The sequence below is a fragment of the Aplysia californica genome, unplaced genomic scaffold (assembly GCF_000002075.1).
Source record: "Aplysia californica isolate F4 #8 unplaced genomic scaffold, AplCal3.0 scaffold01109, whole genome shotgun sequence".
Taxonomy (NCBI): Eukaryota; Metazoa; Mollusca; class Gastropoda; order Aplysiida; family Aplysiidae; genus Aplysia; species Aplysia californica.
In genome coordinates this window covers 116,585-119,955 of record NW_004798379.1, presented here as the reverse complement: position 1 = coordinate 119,955, position 3,371 = coordinate 116,585, and the positions used below count along the sequence as shown (strand labels likewise).

At 44.0% G+C, this 3,371-nt stretch overlaps 1 long non-coding RNA gene across 1 annotated transcript in view; it reads right to left on the bottom strand.

Annotated features, from left to right (window-relative positions):
- The window catches only part of LOC101845287, a 3,444-nt gene extending 224 nt beyond the window's left edge, over positions 1-3,220 (bottom strand). The window contains exons 1-2 of the long non-coding RNA XR_221155.2: positions 3,184-3,220; positions 1,604-1,786 (exon numbers count right to left, since the gene is read on the bottom strand). This is a non-coding gene — a long non-coding RNA (uncharacterized LOC101845287). The remainder of the gene's footprint in view (positions 1-1,603; positions 1,787-3,183) is intronic.
- Between the last annotated feature and the right edge of the window lie 151 nt (positions 3,221-3,371).

The window sequence follows — 3,371 nt, the reverse complement described above, 5'->3', positions numbered from 1 at the left end:
AGAAAAAGACAGACAGACCGACAGACAGACAGACAGACAGACAGACAGACAGACAGATAGACAGAGAAGGGGAGGGGGAGAAAGAGGTAGAGAGAGAGAAAGAGAGAGAGAAAGAGAGAGAGAGAGAAAGAGAGATAGAGAGAAAGAGAGAGAGAGACAGACAGACAGACAGATAGACAGACAGACAGACGGACAGAAAAGGGGAGGGGGAGAAAGAGGGAGAGAGAGAGACAGAGAGATAAATAGAGAGAGGGAGAGAGACAGACAGACAGACAGACAGACAGACAGTAGACAGACAGACAGACAGACAGACAGACAGACAGACAGATAGAGAAGGGGAGTGGAAGAAAGAGGGAGAAAGAGGGAGGGACAGAGAGAAAGAGAGAGAGAGAGAGAGACAGACAGACAGACAGACAGACAGACAGACAGACAGAAAGACAGAGAAGGGGAGGGGGAGAAAGAGGGAGAGAGAGATACAGAGAGAGAGAAAGAGAGAGAGAGAGAAAGAGAGATAGAGAGAATGAGAGAGAGAGACAGACAGACAGACAGACAGATAGACAGACAGACAGACGGACAGAGAAGGGGAGGGGGAGAAAGAGGGAGAGAGAGAGACAGAGAGCTAAATAGAGAGAGGGAGAGAGACAGACAGACAGACAGACAGACAGACAGACAGTAGACAAACAGACAGACAGACAGACAGACAGACAGACAGACAGAGAAGGGGAGGGGAAGAAAGAGTGAGAAAGAGGGAGGGAGAGAGAAAGAGAGAGAAAGAGAGAGAAAGAGAGAGAAAGAGAGAGAGAGAGAGAGAGAGAGAGAGAGAGAAGGGGGGGGAGGGAGAAAGATAGAAAGAGAGAGAGAGCACAGCTTTAGTTTTTTAAAGTTTTAGTAGAGGTTTTACGGCGCTCGCAACTGCAAAAGGTCATATGAGCGCCAAGGGGTGGATGTCAACAGAGAAGTCCTTACAGGGAATCAGACTCTCTCTGCTCACCTCTCTAGCTTCAACAGCACAAAGTCTGCTTCGACTGTAAAGGCACCCCGGAAAAAGCGGTAAAAAAATGTGACAAACATACAAAAGAAGTAGAGTGAAAAGGACAATAGTAAGGATTAGGAAAGAAAAAGCAGCAGTTCCCTGTTGTAGTTCAGGCACAGTTATGAGCATGGCGTTGATGAATCAGCCCATGTGGTTTCTTAGGAGACTGCTTAGAGTATCGTGGAAGGAAAAGAAATTAAAAGAGGTAGTGCTTGATGAAGCCCATGTTTGACGCTCAATGTTAAAAACAATCAGGAAACGACAAATGCAGTTTTTGGGACACATAAATAGACATAAGGGTCTTGAACATCTAGCTCTCACTGAGAGCAAGCGAGGCAGGGGTAGGCCCAGAACGAAATACTTGGGGAACCTGAACAAATGGGCACCAGGGAAAGATAAGGGAAACGTAGCTTTTTTTTTTAAAGAATCCGAGCAAAGGAATGAATTGAGAACCATGATCGCCGATGTCTGTCGCAGATCTGGCACAGGATGAATATCCAGTCTTTTGGCTCTCCTGTAAAATTGTAATTACCGATACTGCATTTTTTTAAAAATCGGGGCCAAACTGACTTTGTGAATGTAGTCCAGGGACAGGACGCGGCCTCCACAGTTGTTGTGTGTGTTCTCCAGACAGATGAGCTTGGTCCTCGGCTGCCGGACGTCGTCCAGGGGTCGGATCTTGCTCTCCATGTCCCCCAGGTCCAGTGTACCGTCGGGCAAAGTGGTCACACTGCGGCCCTGGATACCGGCAAACTGGCGATACAGTGGGAGGTGGAGGATGTCCGTGTTACAGGTGATAATAACAATAATAATAAGTACAGTGGAAGATGGAGGATCTCCATGTCAAATGTGATAATAACAATAATAATAAGTACTATAGAAGATGGAGGATCTTAGATCCCACCTGTCGGGACTAACGCAGGAAGAGTGGGTGGGTGGTTGGCGGGTGCTCTGGTGTGGTTTGCTCCTTCTTTCCTATCAAACATCTATCGTCCTTATCTCCCCTTCTTCTTCTTTTTTTATATTTGTTACTCTCTTGTAACACCTCTAATCTTGTGGCGCTCATATGACCGTATGCAGTTGCGAGCGCCGTAAAACCTCTACTATAACTAAAAGGAAGAGTAGGATGCTGAACTCCTGCAGACAGAAAATGTTGAAAAGATAGAGGTTTAACGTAGGTTTAGCGCCCCTATCAACACTATTAGGTTAGGAAGCTACTAGATCTAGCAGTCCCCGACGTTTTAAGCAAGAAAAATTCTGAAATTCTGCAAACTGAGCCCAAAAATGTGGAATTATGCGATTCTGTTAAATTTAACAAAGAATGGTAAAGGAAAATAGTCTGAAATTATGCAAAAAATGATCAAATTTGGCTAAATTATGCGGGGTGCATAAAACCACGGGGACAGACTGTGTCGGCGAGATGGTGACCGCGGCTCGGACACATTCCTTTACGACGACTTTGACATCAAATTACTTTTCGACAATTGCCGAAAACAGGTCTGTTGTACTTATACCGGAAGTTCATTCATTCGATGAAGAACAATCAGAATAGGTTTGCTAGTTTCGATTTTATGACGTTTTGGCCATTTTTAGATTTAGCACCATAAAAGGGCCCGTGCGCATCAAACAATGTACCAACCAGTCCCACCCGTTGCGATTGTGAGGCAGCGTGGTGGAATCAGGCGCTCGTCATTTTGCCGCTAGCTTGGAAATTTCTATCGAATTTTGTTTTTGTTTTGGCTAAACCTCTTTTATGTCCAAATAAAAACATATTTCCCTGTGAATTTTACTGAAAACATCGATTAAAGGTACAAAAAATGTGTCATTTTTCTGTTTTCAAAGACTCTTTAACTATTGGAATTGGAGTTGCCAAACTTTGACGGCCATTTTCTCGCTAATTTCAACACTGAAACCAGGCTACCTCACTTCCTTCAATTGCAGATATCTTGAGTTCTATTCAAGACAAATGGTTTCAGTTTTCAGGTGATACCAATAACTCCATAAGCCCCAAAATTGACGAGCGCCTGATTTTACCGCGTCGTGACACCATTGACAAAAGGAGGACACAAACACCCTGTCTTATGTAAAGACCTGCGGGCTTCTGTAAGCAGAATAATCCATGCAGATGGCAAGGAGACAGGAGAACTTACGATGGGGCGAGATATGGCAGCTGTTGTCCGTTTCACCAAGCTTTTCTGAAAAAACAACAACAACAGCAATATAACACGCTTTTAAAAAAATAAGCACAGAAAATAATAAGAAATAAACAAAGTCGATAATAATGATACTACTACTACTACTACTACTACTACTACTACTACTACTACTACTACTACTA